This window comes from Cetorhinus maximus, chromosome 1 (genome assembly GCF_964194155.1).
Source record: "Cetorhinus maximus chromosome 1, sCetMax3.hap1.1, whole genome shotgun sequence".
NCBI lineage: Eukaryota > Metazoa > Chordata > Chondrichthyes > Lamniformes > Cetorhinidae > Cetorhinus > Cetorhinus maximus.
This window is the reverse complement of record NC_135879.1, coordinates 29,774,713-29,797,318: the sequence shown is the minus strand read 5'-3', so window position 1 is coordinate 29,797,318 and position 22,606 is coordinate 29,774,713. Positions and strand designations below refer to the sequence as shown.

General features: G+C 45.5%; 1 protein-coding gene across 8 annotated transcripts in view; it reads left to right on the top strand.

The window, feature by feature from the left end:
* The window catches only part of inpp4b (inositol polyphosphate-4-phosphatase type II B), a 915,802-nt gene that overhangs the window by 662,662 nt on the left and 230,534 nt on the right, over nt 1-22,606 (top strand). The window lies entirely within an intron of this gene.

Genomic DNA, 22,606 nt, shown 5'->3' with positions numbered 1-22,606 from the left:
CTTGGAGTTAAATCATTGGATTTGTATTCTTGAGGAATTCATTGTACAGCAGGTTTTTTCTCAACTCTTAACATGTCAACATAAGAAGAAGGGATAGGTTGAAAATAAAACACCCCTACCACCAGTCTCTGCCCCGTGCATAGATTTTCCTCTGTAGGCAGAATGGCCCAGCAGCTATGCTGTGTCTCTGAACAATTAGTTGCCCATATTTTTCCTTGTCTGGGAAAACTCCATTCAGAGGCCCCCTCCTTGGCTCCATCGTGTGCCTGGTGTCCGTAGAGATGGTGACCTTCTGTCTGTTGAAGGAAAGCAGCAGCCAAGAAGCCTTGAATACCATCATCTGAGGATGGAGGAGATTAAATAAAACTTCCAAATTTCCCATCCTGTCTTCAGCCTGTTCCTGGACACTCACTGGTCAGTGGTGGCCCACAAGGCGGATCATAGTGCCACATGTGCCCCTGCACATGTGTTCAAGCGTGCAAGAAATGGACTCAGTGGGAGATGGGATATACCCCTTCCCCACCCCCACCCCCCCATTACAGGTACAGAACAAAGGAAATGTTTTCCTTTTTGTCAGATTTCAGAAGTTAAGATGTGTACTGATTCTGCAAGATTTTGGCAGTGTTAATGGGGTGCAGCTCTGACAGTCCTGATGAATTTTAAATTATAATGAAGAAAGCAGTCAATCTGAGCCAGTTTCTGCTCTGCTATTTTGTGTTGATTGCTACAGCCATGATAAGGTGGGAACTGGTGTTTCAGCAGATTCTGATTTTATACTCTTTTGCTATGGATCATTATTTGCTTGTACAAAGGGTTTATTTTTGGGTGAATTTACTGACTTCCTGAAGCTTGGCAACCTGCTTGTTGACACTTGATTTGCAATTACGCCAGTGGGTTTAGATTTCTCATGCTACAGGAAGCCTTTCCAAAGCCAATAACACTCTCACTTCAGTGACTGCTTTAGTCCTGTTTGACTTAGTCACTGTATTCTACAAGTCAGCACAGGGAACTCTGATAGATCCCAGCCTCCTAAATTAACTGATTTTGGATGAAAGGTCATTGACCTGAAACGTTAACTCTGATTCTTTCCACAGATTCTGCCTGACCTGCTGACTATTTTCAGCATTTTTTTGTTTCTATTTTGGATTACCGTGGGGTGGATGGAGTGGTTGGAGGGGGGTGGGGTTAGAGGGGTGTGGTGGTGAGGTGGGTGGGGGATGGAGTGGGGTGTTGCGGGGGAGGTGGTGAGGCACAGAATAACTGTGTTCCATAATTATGAACCGATAGAGTTAGCTCACTCAAAGTACCTCAGGAAATGGCAGAATCAAAGCTTGCACTGTCAGAGTATCCCTCTGGGGATGAGGGGGCAGCATTTTTCCGATGGCAGTGTTTCCTGCCCCGCCACCAGAAAAGTCAGGAAACACATTCCCGCCAATGTAGGCTGCTCCTCAGCTACTTAAGGCTCCAAGGCTGGATGCTAGACTTCCGTCCCTGACTTGGGGGGGATGTCATGCCACAGAGAGCTGCCAACCACTGCTGTGTTTGCAAGCAGTCCCCAGAGCCAAAGTCTTGGAGCCACAGGGCGCAGATAAGCCTGGGGTCTTGCGGCAGAGAGGGGAGGGGAGGTTGAGGGTGGCTGTGATGGTTTGAAGGGCAGGCGGGAAAGGCTCAAACTTGGGGGTAGCTAGGGGGTGCCTGATCTCAAAAGGGAGCCAGTGATAGAGGACCCCCCCCACTTCTTTTCCCACCCAAGACCTGAGCTGGGTGATCTCCCCGTCCCCATCTCTGATCCCCTCCCACTTGCCCTAATATTGAGGCCGGGTGGGAAGTGGCCCTTAAGTGGCGACTTGGGAATTTACAGGCCCCTCACCTGCAAACCCAGTGTGGGCCCATAAAATTCTGCCCAGGTTTAAGATTAATTGTTGGATAGTTCACAGAGAACCATGAATTTCACCAGCCTCATATTGTGGATAGGTTTGAAGCTGGCACTCATTTCAAAGAAAGAAAAATGTACCATTCCCATGCACTGATATTATTCATCTCAAGTATGAAATATTTCTTAATATTAACAGATTTCAAATCTGTTGGAGAAGTTTTAAATTCTATATTTAATCAATAATTTATTCATGTTATCAAGGGCTTTGGGTCTCCTTAGTAAAGTTGTTAAACATCTCAGCCATGAAGGTCATAGTCATCTCATAGCAGTTCTATTTTAGAGAGAACAATTCAGCCCTACTTACCCGTTCTATAAATCCAGCAGTATATATAATGGAATATTATTCTATATAATTTCAATATTATTGACGGGAGTATGAAAACTCAGCCCAATTTCTTGACATGTCATCATGTTGTAATAAAATTGGAGATGTGTGGTTCATTAGTGATTCTCATACACTTCTCATCATCTAGTTGGTTCTTGAGATTTGTGAATTCATCACTTGATTGACATATGGAAATATTAACTTATCTCCCCTTGTTGGCATTTCAATGACAAGGAATTGATGTTTAATTTGACTTGAGTCTTTCTGGAAAAGGAAAGGATTTGCATTACAATGTGTTGTTTGCTTTTCTTTGTCATTTTTCTCTTGCATCAAGTAATTATACTTCACTCACACTGAAGATGATAAGAGAAATCCATGAAGAATCTTCCGTGTATTTGCTCATGCCATTAACCCAAGGAAACCGCTAGGTTTCCACATTAAACCAGTATTTTGTTAAACAGGCTGACAATGGGAAATAGTGATTCCTGTCCAAGTTAACAACTACCTTAAATGGAATGTACACTATTTAAATGAGCCGGCAACAACTTTATCTGATCATGAAATGTGTACAGGAGAACTTTTTAGGTCAATATGTAGAGGGTCCAACAAGGGACGGCGCAGTGCTGCCCCTAATTCTGGGGAATGAAGCCAGACAGGTGGCTGATGTGGTGGTAGGGGAGCATTTTAGTGATAGCGACCACAACATGGTACAATTTTAAGCTTGTTATGGACAAAAAAAATGGACAAGTTGCAAGAAAATGTTTTGGATTGGGGGAGAGCGGATTTTAGTAAAATAAGGCAGCATCTGGCCAAGGTAGACGGGGAACAGCTACTTGTGGGGAAATCTACAGAAGAGCAGTGGGGGATGTTCAAAAAGGAAATGGGGAGGGTACAGGCTCAACAGGTTCCCTCTAGGGTGATAGGAAGGAGTAACAAACCCAGAGAACCATGGATGACCAGATATATTCAGGATACGATGAGAAGGAAAAGAGAGGCTTTTAGTAGGTACAAGGGGAGCAAATCAGCGGAGGAATTAGTAGAGTACAGAAAGTGTAGGGTGGAGCTTAAGAAAGCAATTAGGAGAGCAAAGAGGGGATATGAGAAAGCTTTGGCTGGTAAAAGTAGGGAAAATCCCAAGATATTCTATAAGTATATCAGTGAGAAGAGAATAGCCAGGGAAAGAGTAGGGCCCATAAGGGACCAAGGGGGAAATCTATGGGTGGAGCCAAAGGACATCGGCAGAGTGTTGAACGAATATTTCACACCTGTCTTCACCCAAGAGAGTGAGGATAAAGGTATGGAACTTGGGGGAGAGAGACTGTGAGGTTCTTGAGCAAATTGATATAGGGAGTGACAAGGTATTGGAGGTGTTGGCAGGCTTACAAGTGGACAAATCTCCAGGTCCGGATGATTTGTGTCCCAGGCTGCTGAGGGAGGCAAGGGAAGATCGCAGGGGCTCTGACCCAAATTTATAATTCCTCTCTGGCCACAGAGGAGGTGCCAGAGGATTAGAGAACAACTAATGTGGTTCCGCCATTTAAGAAGGGTTGTAGAGAGAAGCCAGGGAACTACAGACCAGTGAGCCCCGTGTCAGTGGTAGGGAAACTATTGGAGAAAATTCTGAAGGAGAGAATCTATCTCCACTTGGAGGAGCAAGGTTTGATCAGGGATAGTCAGCATGGCTTTGTCAGAGGGAGGTTATGCCTAACAAATTTGATTGAATTTTTTGAGGAGGTGACCAGGTGTGTAGATGAGGGTAGTGTAGTTGATGTAGTTTATATGGATTTCAGCAAAGCTTTTGACAAGGTCCCACATGGTAGACTTATAAAGAAGGCACATTGGATACAGGGTAATTTAATAAGGTGGATTCAAAATTGGCTTAGTTGTTAGAGACAGAGGGTGATGACAGAAGGCTGCTTTAGTGACTGGAAGCCAGTGTCCAGTGGCGTACCACAGGGATCTGTGGCTGGGTCCCCTATTATTCATAATTTATATAAACGACATAGATGACTATGTGGGGGGTAGGATTAGTAAGTCTGCGGATGACACGAAGATTGGCCGGGTGCTTAACACTGAGGCTGAGTGTCTTGGGCTACAGGAAGATATAGACGGGATGGTCAAATGGACAGATAAGTGACAGATGGAATTTAATCCTGACAAGTGTGAGGTGATACACTTTGGAAGGAGTAATTTGACAAGGAAGCATTCAATGAATGGCATGACACTAGAAAGTTCTGAGGAACAAAGGGACCTTGGCGTGTGTGTCCATAGATCTCTGAAGGTGGAGGGCCATGTTAGTGGGGTGGTGAAAAAGACATATGGGACACTTGCCTTTATCAATCGAGGCATAGATTACAAAAGTAGGGAGGTCATGTTGGAGTTGTATAGAACCTTGGTGAGGCCACAGCTGCAGAACTGTGTGCAGTTCTGGTCGCCACATTATAGGAAGGATGTGATTGCACTGGAGTGGGTGCAGAGGAGATTCACCAGGATGTTGCCTGGGATGAAACATTTAAGTTATGAAGAGAGATTGGATAGACTTGGGTTGTTTTCGTTGGAGCAGAGAAGACTGAGGGCCAACCTGATCGAGGTGTACAAGATTATGAGGGACATGGACAGGGTGGATATGGAGCAGCTGTTTCCCCTTAGTTGAAGGGTCAGTCATGAGGGGACACAAGTTCAAGGTGAGGGCAGGAGGTTTAGGGGCGTTGTGAGGAAAACCTTTTTTACCCAGAGGATGGTGATGGTCTGGAATGCACTGCTTGGGAGGGTAGTGGAGGCGGACTGCCTCACATCCTTTAAAAAGTACCTGGATGAGCACTTGGTAAGTTATAACATTCAAGACTATGGGCCAAGTGCTGGTAAATGTGATTAGGTAGGTAGGTCAGGTGTTTCTCACGTGTCGGTGTAGACGCGATGGGCCAAAGGGCCTCTTCTGCACTCTGTGATTCTGTTATGAGGTGAGAATGATAATTTACAAAGTACTTTTTTTTTAAATTACATGAAGTACATATTTGGATTCTCTGTTTACTCAATGGGTAAGTGCATAACGTGGTGCAATACTGAAGTGGAGCTGAAATGTTATAGGTTTGATTATTGGTTGATATTGTTGATACTCGATCAATTGTCAATTCGAAATCTGTGATGGATATTAAGGGATACAGGGCAAGGTGAGTATATGGAGTTAGGTCACAGACCAACCATGATGTCATTGGGTGGAATCGTCCTAGATTCGCACAAGTGCGGTAGTGGGGGGTAAAACGACGTTTTACCCACTGGCTGCAAAGGGAGGTTTTCACACCGTATCGTCCCAAACCCACTACATTATTTATGCATTCCCAGGAAACACGCTGATTCCGTGGCGGGTGAACTCTGATTCGCCTGCCGTGCCATCACCTCGCCGCTTCATCACGCCAGCCACCACATTTAAAATACAGCCGCGTTCAGTGCTTCCAGCCCAGGACTGCAGCAAAGATGATATGGCCCCGAAAGGGAAGAAGACTGCAGCCTTTTGGCCTTGTGGAGGCCGCAGTGATGTCCTCTACCCCACTCTAGCTGCAGGAGGGGCAGCAACATTACCACTCTGGCTTGGTAGGCGATGGCAGTGGTGATCAGTGCCAATGCTGCACAGAAGAGGTTGGCCATCCAATGCAGTTAGAGGACGATTGATCTCATCCTTGCAGCCAGGGAATGGCAACCATCTCAGCACTCTAAACACTCACACTCGAGCGCATCACGCATTCACTGGCAACTCACTGCCAGCCCAAGGGACGACATCACCCATTCTCTCACACATACCCCAACATGCCCATCTGGCCTCATCTCCTCTGGAGACTGCCTCCTCAGGCATCACCATCTTGAGGCCACTTGCACAGATCAACATGTGCCCCACACACACACCCTGGGATACCCTCCTTCCCTAATACAGCCCTCATCCTGCAGCCTCTTCCCTTGCCTGAGGCCACTTCTCCCCCTTTGCCAAGCAATCCCTAGCCCTGCAGCCATTGAAAAGCTACCCTCATATGGCTAACCAGGTAGGTAGAGACCTGCCTTGAGCTCCCCCTAAAAGTGAAGTGGTGCTGCCTGTGAAGCCTGGCACTGATGACCACGAGTGCTGCCCAAAGCAAGGTAGGCAAACAAACCTTGAAGTCTCAAGCAAAGTGCAGCCTGCCAAGTGCATGTCGCTTATGTGTTGTTGTGAAACACGTCGGCGTGTTTTCCCGCCGATGTGGACGGACGACCCAGCAGTAGGGGGACAATTTCAGCGGGCAGGCCTAATAATGGTATGTTGATATTACAATGAGGTTCCTAATGCCCGATGGCAGGGAATGCGGGCTGTGCAGACGATTCAGAACTGGTTTCACACTGTTGTGAAACCGATTGCGCAATATTGCCCTCTCACACCATCGAACCTGCCCGACACCGGCGGGCACAGAAAACCCCGGCCATTGAATGGTGGAACAGGCTTGAGGGGCTAAATGGCCAACCCCTGTTCCTATAGTTTTGCCTCTTGTAAAATCTTTGGATTACTGGTCTGAATCTTCCAGCCAGTGGCAATGCTGTGGACATTGCCACTGCTTGTGAAGATTTTTCTGACCTGACGCTTCTGTGCATTTCTTCCCGGATCTTATGATCCCGGCTGTCACAGAAATATGCAACATCTGTCGGGGAACTCCATCGAAGTGGAGTCGAGTGGGAGGAAGAGGAGACACACCCTCTTTTTATGGCACCAGCTGCCGTAAGATCCAGTTTTTTAATATAATGTGGATTAGTGAATGGATGAGTGGATGAATGGGTTGGTAGGTGTGGGTGGGGTGAGTAGGTGTGTAAGGTGGGTTGATGGGTGAAGTGGGTTGTAGGGTAGTGGGGTGGTCAGGAGGTAGTCTGATCTGGTCTGGGGGGGTGGGGGTTTAGCCAGATTGAGGGGGTGGTAAGGTTGTGGGTGTAGTCAGTTCGGGTCGGGGGGGCGCAGTGGTGGGTTATCTAGTCAGGGTGGGAGGTAGTCGGGTCTGGTCAGGTTTGGGGTGGTGGGTAGTTGTCTGGTCTCATCGGAGGGGGGTAGTTGGGCCACTTTGTGAGGGTAGTTGGGGGGCTGGGGTTGGAGTCGTTGGGTGTTTGGCTGGTAGTCAGGTGGTTGAGAGAGGTAGTCAGGTCTAGTCGGGGTAGTCGAGTAGTTTGGTGGGCTGATTGGGCAGATTGGTTGTGGAGTTACCCAGCCGTTAGACCAGGTTTCAAACTGTCTAACATTCCCTGGGTAACTATCAAAGTAAGTTGTCTGGAACCGTCCCAAGTCTCTAGCCAGAATCTTCAGGCCGGCGTGCGGGGGTGGGCCCCGCTTGCTGACGCGTAAAATGACTTGAATTGACGTCAGGCGTGCATCCCGATGTCACTGTGTGTCATTCAGATCTTCAGTTCGGTGGGCGCGCACCGGAGTTGGCTGAGTGCTCGCTGAACTGTCGAAGGCCTATTAAGGCCATTTAAATATCAATTAAAATACTTAACTGAGCTGCCTCTCCAACCTTAAGGTTGGTGGGCAGGTGAAGAGCCCAGGCGGCCTTCGCATTTATCATGAAACCTCATCCATGGGCGGGATGAGGTTTCATGAAGGTTTTTAAAGTTCAATTAAAATTTTTAATAAAATTGGGACATGTCTTAATTTTTTCCCTTTCTTTAGTTTGATTTTTAAAAATTTAAATAATCTCCCTGAAGCAGCTCTGTGCTGCGTGCCCGCCCGCTCCTGCTCCCGCCCAGTCCCCCGGACAGGGAGAAAATTCTCCCCTCTGACTCTAGCTCAGAGACGGAGACATTTGCGGAGGGTACCCAGCAGCGGGATATGACCACCTGAAGTTAAAATTTCCTGGGCATTTCCCACATAGGTCTGCACATCAGGTCTTCTGCAGGGCCCTGACCCACATTTTACATCATACGATCGGTCCCTGGTGATCTGAGGCTAGAAGATTTGGGCCATTGTCTGAGATCAAAGTCAGATTTGCTTTTGATCATTCGCTTTGCATCTCCTCATCTGTGCGTGGGTTCCATAAGCCAGGCTTGGCGAGAAGTGTCTTTGTCCCCAAGCGTCCAGCCTCTGACCAAATTCTACGGGGTCAAAGAGAGGGAGATTGAAGACAAATGCTGGATACATGTATCATGGCAGCTACCAAAATACCTGATATACAGACCTGCATGTTCCAAGACATGTTCTTGCACACCAGCTGAAGATTAATTGAGGGAATTCCCTTCCTATTCATGTCGATTTCAGGATCTTGTACTGGAGGCCATGGGTGGAATTTAATGTTGCCTGTGTGAGCAGGTTGTGAGGTCGGTGCGGGGAGGGGGTGAGGTGGCATAGAGTCAGAATGGGACATGCTGGAGTGGAACCCCGACAGCGTGACACCGCATCCACATTCTGCCAGCAGTGGCAAATCTTCAAGGTGGCATTGCTGTCTAGACGCAGCAGGGAGCCAATTGTGCTGGTTGTGCAGGTAATTAACCATTATTTAAATGCGCTTGCATACAATTTAATGCGGGGTTCCAAATTCAACAAGCGACATCCAATCACAGAAGGTCAAATACTGGTGGTAGCAAGGCGAGGTCACACATTTGCCTATGGAATTCAGCCATATCCGACCTGACTTCACTGTCCATTGTATTAGGAGAAAGGGGAAGAAGCCATTGCCAGATTGAGGTGGGAGGTCACTAACTAAGGGGCAGGAGCCAGTGGGTTAACTCTGTGGAGTGAAGTATCAGACTGTGGTTGTGGCCTCTCAGCAAGACAAGCAAATGCTCACTGCCACAGGGTGGAGAGGGAATGATAAGGCCAGGGACTAAGAGGAACTTTCCTGCAAAGGAAAATGCATGATAAACAGGGATAGCAGTAGGCATGGGACTCATTCACTCGCTCATCCACTACCTTAAACATTCATTCCCTCCACCTCCATTGCACAGTGGCAGCAGTGTGTACCATCTATAAGATGCACTGCAGCAACTCGCCAAGGCTCCTTTGACAGCACCTTCCAAACCATAATCTCTGCCACCTAGAAGGAGAAGTGCAGCAGATACATGGGAACACCACCGCCTGCAAGTTTCCTTCCAAGCCATACACCATCCTGACTTGGAAATATTTTGCCTTTCCTTCACTGTCGCTGGGTCAAAATCCTGGAACTCCCTTCCTAACAGGACTGTGGTGGACCTACACCACGTGGACTGCAGCGGTTCAAGAAGACAGCTCACCACCACCTTCTCAAGAACAATTCAGGATGGACAATAAATGCTGGCCTAGCCGGTGATGTGCACACCATGTGAACAAATAAATATTAAAAAAAATCAAAGCTCCCTGGGATGAGTGAATGGCCTTCAGTAAGAGAAAGGGATTCCATTCAGGGTTGGATTCTCGTGAAAAGGAGTACCCACTCAGGTCATGGCTGCTGCCACCAGTGAGGAAACCTCTCACTGCAACTGAGGAACGTTACAATGTTTGACATAGTTTGACCGAGCCACAGTCAGGCAAGTTACTGGTCTGCTAAAGGTGAGGTTCTATTGCCTGGACTGATCTGCCATGCAGCCAGAGGATTTAGATAAGCTTCATACCTCATCAAACAGGAAGGATGTGGAGGAGGGAACAGAGCAGGCAAAACACTGAGCCCCCACACCAGAAGAAAGAGCCATTGAGAGACACGCAGGGGAGGCTTGGCAGACTCTAATTCACAATCCAATTCCACCAACCATGATGACCTTGTAATGCCTGTCTAATTAAAACACCACCCCATGTTGGTATGACATCTCCTTCCACTCATTGCTCACCATTGTCTAGCACCAAGCCTCTCTACACACACTGCCATATCTGAGGAGGATAGCAGACTATGCCTTCCCCGACACTGGGAGGCAACTGAGGTTGGAAGGGTATACGTTCCAACTGCCAAGACACTATTCATTCCATCAACAGCTCGCACCTCAAAAAATAGCGGCAATTTGTTGAAACAACACCATCAATCCTTAAAATGTTCAAACTTTTAATACCCATGACCCCCTGGTTCATCTAAATGATCTTAATGTGCTTGTGAGTGCTTCTACAAGGTGCAACTCCTGCAGCTGGAGTGAAGGCAGGCTGCTGATTGGGCTGCCACATAACCTGAGATGACTTTGGCAGCTGTCTTCTGACTGCCTGAGGCTTGGAGGGCCCTGTCATGCTGAGGTTCCTGTTCAGGTGCAGGACCCCCACCACCCTTGGTCACCGTGGCTACTGGAGACTTTGGGGTCATTGGCAGAGGGGCAGAAGAGCTGCTGTCCACACTCGGAGCACCCAGGTGCTGCTGGCAGCTGCTTCTCTACCCTTGCAAGGCACGTTTGCATCTCCCTCTTGCCTTGCCACTGCCATGTGGAGCTTGTGACCAAGGCAATGGTATGTAGGACTGTCTGCATCTGTGGCCTCCACTTACTTTTTAAGGGCCGCCAACCCTTTTCTTGATGGAGGAAGCCATGTGTGCACATGCTTGAGACATGGCAGCACTCATGGCCTGGATGGACTCCCTCTGTCATTGCGGATGGCTGTGCATAGCCTGTGACAGCTCCACCAGAGCATTTTCTACCTGTCATTGCAGCTCCAGGTTCAGTGTGGCCGAGACCAGAGGCCCACCATCAGCTTAAGCTCAGTGTGGGTCTGGCATCTCTCAGTCCTCTGAGTGTGTAGCCTCGGCTTTCACTGCTTTCATTAGTTAATCGGGTGTGTCTGTGATGTGCTCATCGGCTCCTGATCTTAAGTCTAATCGCAAACACAAACTGAATGATGGGAGCCTCTGCACAAGTGGAAGGTGCAGGGGAATGCAGTGATGCTGTACCCTCTGAGGAATCTTCTCCTCCTCTTTCTCAGAGGTGGACTGTAGGCCCTCAGTCTCTACAGCTGACCGTCCTTCTGGAGTGTGGAAGCCTGCATGAATGAGCACAAGCACTTAAGAGGTTACGTCTTCCCATTTGCTCCTCCCGTCTATACCTTCTGTGGTTCTCCATTTGTCCAATGATGGACACAAGCTCGAAGCCTCCACCTCACTCTCTTCGTTCGCGATTCCAGTCTTACCTTCTGTGGTGACCCTGCACTCTTATCAGTTTGAGGGCCGCCTCCACTGCAGGCATCAACGCATGAATGTGGACTACTCCACTATTGATCTTGGTCCTCTCCTTGGTGTTGTAGGCCCATTTCTCCTGCCGGAAGATGGAGGAACATTGTGAGTCTCCACACAAAGACCAGCACAGCACGTACATTACTGGTATCCCTCTGACCCATGATGGGGGCTCCTGGATGCTTACTTCAGACATTTACTCTCACAAGATGTAGAGGGCATTGCCAATGATAGTTGCCTGTTGTCCAGATGCATCAATGCATCATCAGGCAGTGGTGCTGGCGCACCCCAATGCTAGAGCTCGCTTGGTCAATCCCTCCCGATGTGGCGATACATCCTACTTTGCCAATTGCAAGCCTAAACTTGCTGAGCAGTAAGCAAGACCCATCCTGGCAGGGCAGAGAAGGTCAGGGAGCCATTTGCAAAGTGCAGCCATGAGCATTGTTTGACCCCCCACGGCTGCTGACCTCTGTTACTATCTCCGTCTTCCTTGGCCATGAGGGAGGGTCTTTTCTTACCATCCCAAGTGAAGAGTACCTTCCATCTTTCCTGTCCAGCTTGAAGGGGAACCTGTAAGGAGGCATCGCTAATTGGTGCCTTTCCTTCATGTTGCCAACAGCCTCCTGGTCTGCACCTTGGGTCTTCAGCAGAGCCAAAAGGATTCAGGGGTCTTACATGCAGCCAAAGGAATCTTCACCACAGTTGCTGAGGTGATCTTGCAGGAGATCAGGTGAGCACTGAATGCACATCTGGTAGCCAGCACTTGCCTTTCTGTCAGGTGATGCTGAGATCAGCGTCTTGTTGCCCACCCCTATGCAGGATTGGATAGGCCCAACGCCTTCACGATGTTAATGGGTGGCTGCATTAATTCCATTTTGCGATGGTGTCTGCTTCTGTGTGCCGAGACCCGCGATGTGGGAATTAAGTTCAATCCTGTGTGTGCACAGTCGGTGTTGTGCAGCATGTGGGAGAAGCCTGCAGTTTTGGCAAAGTCTAGAGACTTTGAGTCTTCCTGCTTCATTGATGATATTGGGAAAGATATGAAGTAATTAGCTTTGGCAAAGAGAGCATCGATCACCTGGTGAGTACAAACCAGTATGGTTGATTGGCTGATGCTGCAGATGCTACCTGCTGTAGCCTAGAATGACCTTGAGGCATAAAACTTAGGGAACACAGTGACATTTTTAGCCACATGCATAAGACCTTGTGCTGGGCTGCAGTTGGTGCTGCAGCTGATTTAAAACATATCCTCAGGCAGCATCTCTGGTAAAGAAGACCTCATTACAAAATGTTCCTCTGTGAACTGCAGGTAAGTACTTCTGGGCCTGTATGGTTATATGGACTATGAGGCCTGCTGTGAGTTGTCCTCCTTCTATCTTCTCTCTGCAGCTGCAGCTCACTGGAGTATCACTATCTCCTGCTCCTTCAGCTACAATAGCAGTCCAAGCGCCAAACCCATCAAGACCAATCAGATGTTTGCCAGAAACCCCGGACAAAATCACTCCTCTGACTCACCAAATTACTTTCACAAATGATTACTGTCCGACTGCTAAAAGACTCAAAAATCTCAAAAGCTGATAATCGAATTAAACTAGCCAGTGATTTATCAGTGAGCAGCTGATGATACCTTTAAAATAAATATTCATTAGAATATTTGGTTCTGCTTCTTTCCATTTTCTATTTATTTCAATTAATTTCAATATTAATCACTCAGTGTAACAGCCATCTGGTACTTGCATGTGTTTTAAAATTACATTTCCTTTTGATGCCTTTGCTACTAGACCACAGATACTATTCTGAATTCATCATTTGGTAGTCAGTAAAACAGTCCCTAGAACTTCATCATTTTGGGTGATCCATGGCACAGTGTTCATCAGTGTGTAAATAAAATTGAGAGGATGGCACCTGCTAACTCTATTGCACAAGTCCATGTAATAAAAACAGGGTGAACATTGTTTCTTTACTTGTGTTTTTTTTTGGTTTAAAGTCAAAATAATCTTTATTTACTGGACTTCTTCATCCCAGTTTTCCTTTAAAAGCATGCATACGCATGGCTGGATAATAATTAAAAACATTTTCACTTTTATTGGCAATCTGAAATTTGGATGCCAAACAATGGGGAAAGATGTTCTGTATTCACTATGTGCACAGAAAGATCATAAACTAGTCCTTAATAAACACATTTATGGTTTCATTGCATTCAACACATGTTGAGCTGATGTTTTAGTTCCCACAAATGGTGGACTGTAGACTCCTCCATCCCCTCCTACACTGTAATTCTACTTGGAAACTCCACTGCTTCACAAAATCACATCTATTCCTTCCTTTCTAAAGCACAACTTTTATGTGCATGTGATGGCAGTTGATGGAAGTCTGTTTTTAGAACTGTAGGTAACAGATACAAACTGCGTACCATTCCTGGACGTCTGATGCTATCCATTTTGAGATTTAATGTTATTTCCTCAACTCCTTTAAAGGGCACTTCTCAAGGGCAATTAGGAATGGGCAATAAATGCCAGCCTAGCTAGTGACGCCCACACCCCATGAAAGAAGAAAATAAACTGGGGGAGTTGCCCAAATAGACTCTGTCACTCAGAAGGCAAGAATAGTCTATTCACAATAATTCAGATAATTCACCACTTTGAAGATTGTGCCACATTACATCTTCTATCTACAACTGCACAAGTTTTCATAATGTTTGTTTTATTCAAAAGAGCTTTGTTTTTAATTTTTAAATTAGCAGATGTAACTGGTATTAGGATAATATCGTTGTAGATTGGCGGCACAAGTATTGGCCCAGATCGTCTGGACAGCGTCGACGAGGATGCATCCGATGCTGACTCTGATGTAATCTGCCACTTGCCATTTTATGCTGGAACCTTTGCACCTTATGATACTGGCTCCAGCAGGAATACAGGTGCGAACATAACCTGGAGGCAAATTGTTAGATGTAATTCCAGCGAAGCAACATCTCTTTTACTTGTCATAAGCTGAAGACATGCCCCTGAAGGTCTGTCTTCAGTTCATTTGTATTAAGTGAAGCTATCAACCTTTAAACTGCATAGCCTCACCCTGCTGACGGTGCTAACTCTATCCTGCCCCCGTCAATGTTCATCCCACCCCCCCAATCTCTCACCCCCTACAGTGTTTCCTGCTCCTCACCCTCCTTCACCTCATGAAAATGCTCAAACCCTCACCCTTCCGCACACCATGATGGCATGACTCTTCTGACATCAGCCAGACAGGAAGCTAGGAATTCTGGAAGATCAATTTGGAGAAGGGTGTATGGTAGGAGGAGACACTCTTTTGGGGGTGTTGGGATGAGTACTGTCTTGAGAGGCGGGAAGGGGTGAGTATTGACTGGGGCTGCGGGCTGTGCATGTTGCCAGGAGGGAGGTTGAGTATTGGTGGGATGGGGTTGGGGGATGGTGAACATTGTTGGGAGGGAGATGCAGAACATGCATGGATGGCTGGATCAGTCAACCACCCATTACACTCAGTTTCCTGGCTCTATGTGAAACTGTTGCACCTCTTCCTTGTCTCATCCTGCAACCCCCCCCCCAGTGCATTGGTGGACAGGTAGTGGCGATCCCAATGTACCCCCACATGTAAGGTTACCAGACCCATACAGTGACTTTGCAGGTGATCGGGGCAATCCTTTTCCAGACAAGAACTTCCCAGTTAAGCACTTGTCACTGGCCCTTTGAAAATTCTGCACACTAACTGAGACTGAAGCAGAGTTTAAAGCACAATCACCCTTTCCTCTTCCTATGTACAGTCCAAACATCCTGTGATATCTGGGGGACAGGGGTGGGCGCAGGGGTGGGGGCACTGCTGCATTGCCAAGAGGGAGTTGAACATTACCAGGATTAGGGGGGTGGTGAACATTGCCCAGAGGTGGGGGGGTTGAACATTGCTGGGACTGGGACTGAACATTGCTGTGGGTGCTGGAGTGCTTTGACCCTCCAGCTTATTTACTTCGCGTTTTGCTGGTTTTATACCTGCTTTGAAAAGCTCTTAGTAATTCCCAGCTTTGAAAAACTCCATGTACAACCAAATTTCAAAACAAATTAAATCAAAGGTTTCCATATTCTTCACAAAGCACTACATTGTAAAACTCCCCTCCTCCAGGACCCCTAACAATTTCTTCATACATGTTTCGTTTTTGCAAAACAACCTGACAGTTGATGACTTGCGTCCACCTATATAATTTTAGGAATTTTTAATAGTCATTTGGTATACAGAACTTGAGTATTGGTGAAAAAAGAGGCATGCTGTCAACATGCATAGTAGCAGTGTGAAATGGCTAGCTTCGCTTGTTGTCCAGCGTTTGTCAAGCAATCAGCACTGTCTTCTCATGCAGTATAAATTGTTGTTCTTGTGAATCTGTCCTGGTGAGTGCAAGACAAAAAGCTTTGACAGCATGTCTCTTTTTTCAGCAATACTTCAGAGATCTCCTTTCTCTCTAGCAATATTTCAAGTCAGAAAGGTCAATCATAGCCTTTTCTCAATCTCACGTTTTATAAAGTATATATTATTCCACAAGGAACAATTGCCTACATAACATTCAATGAGTGTGCTATCTACAGTATGCTTCATCTACAAAATCTCATTTGAAACATTTGACAAATAGAATCTCATATCCACTACCTCCACGAGCCAGTGTTTCAGCAGCCATAACACTTTTAACAGCCCCTTTTATTGTCTTAGCTTCTCAAGCCAAAGGACAATATTTTATTCTGGGCAGAATCTAATACTTGTGGCAGTGGGCCCATCCACTGGTTGGAGCTTTGAGTGAAGGCAGGTGAAGTGGGCTCACCAGAGCCTGTCAGGGAGGTCTCAGGAAGGGGGGCAGGTGGTGGTCTTCACCCTTGAGTGACCCTTGCCAAAGGTGTGCCTCTGTGTTAGGCATGGGCTGCCCAAGTGGCAGGGGCCCTACCCCGCCAGGCCACACCCATGTGTTGCCCACATGGGGTGGTCCCTGCCCAATGGTGACCCTTACATGGCCTTTAAATGGCCACTTAAGGGCCTCAGTTTGCTTCCAGATGGGAACACCATCTTGACCCTACCCACTCTAGGCTTCATCTTTCTGCCTGATTTATATGGGCCATCCATCTCCCAGCCCACCTCTGGGGAAAAGCATTAAATTCTGCTTTATGAAACCAGCTGCACTAGAGTATCCATCAGGAAGATTAGCATGTGAAGGATCACTGAAGATGACTAACTTCATGTTCTTTGGCTCACCTAAGGCTGGGAACTTAAGTATGCATTTCTCCAGATTTTATTATTCTTAATGTTTTATTTGCCCTTAAAACATTCCCTACTTTAGGGTGTTTCATTATGGTACTTAACTCCAACACATCAAAACAAGTGTCTGGTCTTGTCTGAGTACACAGCCAGCTCAACTAACCAACCAAACTTCACAATTGCTCTGTTTCTTCTTTAGATATAATATCATCACTGCGACGACCTAGTATGAATAACCAGGATGATTTAAAAGTTTTTTCAGACCTACTCCACTTAATATCTAAACCAAAATATTTAAAAGCCCCACAAGCTTGACTCTCAATTTTAAATTTTATTCTAATCTTATCAATAACACATTCTTCAAATTCTGTACTGCTACACCATAAGAAATCACCAACATGCATCATGGAGATGCCTGAAGTTTCCCTTTATGATACCAATAAAGCATTGCAGGATTTGCTTCTAATTGATCACAACCCATTTTCAGCAAAACAAATCTCGCCATACCCTGGAAGCATCATTCAGGGCATGTACACATTTGTTTAGTTTCCATTGTTCCCCTGCTTCATTTGCTGCCTCTTCAGCTGGTTTCTGAAATGCTTCTCTCTGAAAAGTATTGCCCTGCAGAAATGTGGCTTTTATGTCAATTGACCTACAGACCCATGAATATGTGGCTGAAAGAGCTAAAGCGATTTTTAACATCATTATTTGGGTATCTAGTACTGTACAGTTAAAGATGTGCACGACTATTGCATTCATCGTAAGACTAAACCTCCTTGTAACAGTATAATTCGTTCAGATTCATCATTATCTTCTTCCTTTTCTTCAGAATCTTCATGTGTCACTTTGGTGACCCTGCCTCTTTGCTTTGGGCAATTTTGTGGCCTTTGTTAGAGACAAATATCAGTACTTAGTTATTTTAATTTAACTTAAAAAGCACAGTGAAGACTAAAGCTTGAAACAGGAAAGAACTGCAGGACAAATGATTTTTGCTATTAACCAGAAATATGAACTGGAACAAGAAAATTTTCCAGAAGGTCCCCTGAAGTTTTTGTGATGATATATTGCATGCCATGAGCATTTCTCGACAATTTCAACAATAGCAGACAGAATGCCTTCCATTTGATACATTTTTATTCAAACCTCCCACTGGGAACATTACTTTGACTGCCACTGTGATGACTTTAGTCTCTGCCTCAATTTGAAGCATTCCTACAGTGTGGGTGATCATTTAAAATGGAGCAATTGAGACTGTGAGGTTAAATTGTGAAGTGAATCTATTCAGTAGTTTTAAAGAAACTGCAGTTTTGATAGTGTCCCAGAAGTGTACTTTCCCACTTTCTTAATATGCACAAACATATACAGGAAATCTTACAATAAGATGCCAGATGAAGTGAAGCATGATATTTAATTACAATACTTAATGTTTATTATTTTTTTCTAAACTATGCTTCCCTAATATATTGAACAGTTTCTACACACATTTTAGACAAATTGTAATGACTCTATGGAGCAGACAGGTTTCAACAACAAACAGATAAATTTTATTACAGAGAGCTTTTCAGGTGCTACATGCTCGACCAGGACCCGCGTCAGGAAGCCCCGCGCCCCAGATTGCCTGCGCTTAGGGCTCATTGGTCGGAGCATCCCAGAACATCACGTGACCCATGATGGACAGCAGGAGAGGTTATACGTTCAATTACTACATTTCCTTCCCCCTTTAGTTTTATGCAATTTCTATTTACAGGGAAACATTTGAATATCCAACAACATATACATATATATATAACCTCTGGAGATTAAAGATCAAGTCTCTGAGGTGCTCTCCTTATATGGCTAGAGCAGCGTAGCTCTACCACTTGAGGTTCCTAAACAGATTCGACAGGATCTGAAACTGCAGCACAAGACATGTCATTAGAAAGTGGCAGTTCTGGGTTTGGAAACTCTACAGAGACATCCGGCATGTCTATTCTAGGTCAATCTCTCACCTCAGGAGTTGACAGTTCACTGTTAATCACAGGTGGAATAGTTGGTTGTTGGAATGTCTCTCTAGCATGAATGTAGTCTATGTGCTTATGAACAATTCTACCTTCCACTTATACTTGGAAAGATAATGGACCAGTTTCTGAGACGATGGTTCCAGGAACCCAACAAGGTCCACTTCCGAAATTTTGCATGAATAACATGTCACCTACGCTGTGCGAGCTTTGCTGTGTATATCGTGGCTCAATTTTTGTTACTCTGATTCCACTATACCTTCCCCTCTAAATCTAAAAACACCATGCTTAACCGTGTATGTAGGCAGCGTTTCATCAATAATTCAGTTGGTGTTGAACCCGTAATCGAATGTGGTGTTGTACAATAACTGAGAAGAAAGTGGGAAAGTCGCGATTGTAGCGCACCTTCTGATAACCTTTCCGTACCAGACTTGAAAGTTTGTACAGCTCTCTTGACTAAACCATTCGATGAGGAATGGTAAGGGGCTGTTTTAATATGTCTGATTCCATTCAGATTTATGAATTTCTGAAAACCTGTGCTGTTAAAAGCTGTACCATTATCGGAAATGATGATTTCAGGTAGGCCATGTATGCTAAAACTGTGATGCAACTTCCCGATAGCTGCACTCGATGTTGGCAATTTGACTTTGTAAACATCCATCCATTTAGCAGAGTTACAAGCAACAAAAACATGGTACCTAAGAATGGTCCTACATAATCGATATGTAGCCTAACCCGGGGTCAGCCAGGCCACTCCACGGATGCAGGGGAGCTGAAACAGGCAACTTCTGTTGTTGCTGACAATGGAGACGGTGCTTGACCATGCTTTCAATTTCACTGGCAATGCCTGACCACCAGACATAGCTTCACACAAGCATTTTTATCTTTGATATGTCCAGATGCGCACTGTGAAGCTCTGTCAAGAGTGGTTCTCGACCTTGTGATGGGATGACAACTCTTGATCCCCACAACTTAATTCTTTGTTTCTGGCATGGAATGGTCTCAAATCTTCAAATACAGGCAAATTTGATCATCCTTGCAAAACAAAAGGACAATATTGAATCTCTGTTCGCCCAATTTCTAATTTGCTTCGCGCACACAGCTGAAGAATCCAAGAAATTCAGTAATAGCACAATTTCTCATGGAACAGGAGCATGTACAATGCTATCTGTTATCGGGAGATGACTGAGTGTGAACACATTTGCAATGTATAAACCAGGACAGTACATGAAAGTATACTCATATGCAGAAAATATCAGAGCCCAATGTTGTATTCTTGCCGATACTTTTGGCGGAACAGCCTTATCCTCACTGAATAAACCCATTAATGGTTTGTCGTCCGTGTAGGTACTGGTGGAATTTCTTCACTCTGAATACCACCGATGTACCTCCCTTTTCTAGCTGGGAATAACCCTTCTCGGCTGTGGAAAGAGTTCTCGAGACATAGCTAATGGGCCTTTCTGATCCATTTTCAATTCTATGTGATAACATGGCTCCGACACCATATGGAGAGGCATCGCATGTGAATGCCAACTCTTTCAATGGGTCGTAATGTACCAATAAACATGACGAATGCAACAGTTTCTTTGCTTTCACAAAGGCTTCTTCCTGTTGTGAATTCCATGACCTTGGGAACATCCCAAGATATTGTATTTAAGTATATCAATGGGAAGAGGATAACCAGGGAAAGAGTAGGGCCCATAAGGGACCAATGGGGCAATCTATGGGTGGAGCCAGAGGACATCGGTAGAGTGTTGAATGAAGACTTCACATCCATCTTCACCCAAGAGAATGAGGATGAAGGTATTGAACTCGGGGAGAGAGACTGCAAGGTTCTTAAGCAAATTGATATAGGGAATGACAAGGTATTGGAGGTGTCGGCAGGCTTAAAAGTGGACAAATATCCAGGTCCAGATGATTTGTGTCCCAGACTGCTGAGGGAGGCAAAGGAGATCGCAGGGGCTCTGACCCAAATTTTTAATTCCTCTCTGGCCATGGGGGAGGTGCCAGAGGATTGGAGAATGGCTAATGTGGTTCCGCTATTTAAGAAGGGTTGTAGAGAGAAGCCAGGGAACTACAGGCCAGTGAGTCTCACGTCAGTGGTAGGGAAACTATTGGAGAAAGATTCTCCCCTTCAGAATTATCTCCACTTGGAGAGGCAAGGTTTGATCAGGGATAGTCAGCATGGCTTTGTCAGAGGGAGGTTATGCCTAACAAAATTTGATTAAATTTTTTGAGGAGGTGACCAGGTGTGTAGATGAGGGCAGTGCAGTTGATGTAGTTTACATGAATTTCAGCAAAGCCTTTGACAAGGTCCCACATGGGAGACTTTTAAATAGGCAAATGCACATGGGATACAGGGTAATTTGATGAGGTGGATTCAAAATTGGCTTAGTTGTAAGAGACAGAGGGTGATGACAGAAGGATGCTTTAGTGACTGGAAGCCAGTGTCCAGTGACATACCACGGGGATCTGTGCTGGGTCTGCTATTATTTGTCATTTATATAAACGGCATAGATGACTATGTGGGGGGTAGGATTAGTAAGCTTGCGGATGACACAAAGATTGGCCAGGTGGTTAACAGTGAGGTTGAGTGTCTTGGGCTACAGGAAGATATAGACGGGATGGTGAAATGGGCAGATAAGTGGCAGATGGAATTTAACCCTGAAAAGTGTGAGGTGATACACTTTGGAAGGAGTAATTTGACAAGGAAGCATTCAATGAACGGCATGACACTAGGAAGTTCTGAGGAACAAAGGGACCTTGGCGTGTATGTCCATAGATCTCTGAAGGCGGAGGGGCATGTTAGTGGGGTGGTGAAAAAGGTATATGGGACACTTGCCTTTATGAATCGAGGCACAGATTACAAAAGTAGGGAGGTCATGTTGCAGTTGTATAGAACCTTGGTGAGGCCACAGCTGGAGTACTGTGTGCAGTTCTCCAGTCACCACATTATAGGAAGGATGTGATTGCACTGGAGGAGGTGCAGAGAAAATTCACCAGGATGTTGCCTGGGATGAAAGATTTAAGTTATGAAGAGAGGTTGGATAGACTTGTTTTTGTTGGAGCAGAGAAGACTGAGGGCCAACCTGATCGAGGTGTACAAGATTATGAGGGACATGGAAAGGGTGGATAGGGAGCAGCTGTTTCCCCTTAGTTGAAGGGTCAATCACAAGGGGACATAAGTTCAAGGTGAGGGGCAGGAGGTTTAGGGGGGAACGTGAGGAAAAACCTTTTTACCCAGAGGGTGGTGACAGTCTGGAATGCACTGCCTTGGAGGGTGGTGGAGGCGGGTTGCCTCACATCCTTTAAAAAGTACCTGGATGAGCACTTGGCACGCTATAACATTCAAGGCTATGGGCCAAGTGCTGGTAAATGTGATTAGGTAGGTAGGTCAGGTGTTTCTCACGTGTTGGTGCAGACTCAATGGGCCGAAGCGCCTCTTCTGTGAGATTCTGTGACTCTGTGAATAGTCCTGTTACTGAGTTCTCACTAGTAGAAAGAGGGGAGAAAAAAGGCAGAAAAGTAAACATGTAAAAATATTGAAGAGCTGAAATGATGCTAGGACAGTATAGAAAACCATGGAAGTGGAGAAAGATTGGAAAAACCAAAGCTGGAATTTTTGCTGCGACATGTTTATCAAAAATTTTGTTTTGGGCTGTAGCTTAACTTGATTTTGAGTTTGTCAAAAGAACATATACACAGATATTCCTTGAATTGGTATTGAAATAGCTAAAGATGAAATTGAAACTGGTCTAGTATACCTTTTAACATGTTCTATCAATGCAGAACAGCATTCAATAATGGGCATCATCATCAACAGTAGAATACAAGTGAAAGGAAATTGCACCTGAATTCTACAGTACTCTCATTGGACTGCACGTTGAGTAGTGTCCAGTCTCGAATGTTGGAACACAAAGGAGACATTCAAATACTGGAGGCAGTGCAATTAAGAGATAAAAGCCTGATCTTTAGTGTCAACAATCTG